Below are 632 nucleotides of genomic sequence, written 5' to 3'. Positions count from 1 at the left end.
TACATTGTAACAAAGACGCTTTGATCTGGTCGGGAAGGGGGGATTGGGGCTGACTGTTGGCTAGTCATCAGCCGTGCAAAGGTGTGATGAGTTGTGATGTTCATCATCGCGAAGTTGGTTTTTGCACCTGGGCCTGGTGAAGTTGAATGGAGTTGAACACATGCAAACAAATGCTTTTGTTCGGCTTGGACAAAGCCCCTTCCCAGCTTTGGGCTCACACTCAAACACTGTTGCCATTGTTTCCTCTCCATTGCTTCTTGTCACTCTTCTTGTCAGAGTTTAATTAGGACAACGAGCTTTCGCAGGCACATTTCTCACTTCACCAACTTTCTAACACTTCCTAATGAGGCTGCTGAGACCCACGGCCGCAGCCAGAGCCACTGACAGGAAGGAATGGGCTGGAGAGAGGGAAAGGGAAAAGGGAGAGGTGGTGGTGGGGGGGGGGGGAAACGAATGGGGAAATTAGGTTCCGGAATGGGACAGACACAAGGATAAGGAAGGAAACAGGCTGGGCATTTCCATTCTATTTAAATTCTATAGCGCATCATTGGAAGCAAAAATATACATAGTGTGCTCGAAATCTCATTTTATAGATATCAACACAAAGCAGGCCTACTACCTGTAGATAAGCA

Source organism: Engraulis encrasicolus, chromosome 22 (genome assembly GCF_034702125.1).
Source record: "Engraulis encrasicolus isolate BLACKSEA-1 chromosome 22, IST_EnEncr_1.0, whole genome shotgun sequence".
Classification (NCBI taxonomy): Eukaryota; Metazoa; Chordata; class Actinopteri; order Clupeiformes; family Engraulidae; genus Engraulis; species Engraulis encrasicolus.
The sequence above is the reverse complement of the archived record's forward strand: the minus strand, read 5'-3'. Positions refer to the sequence as shown.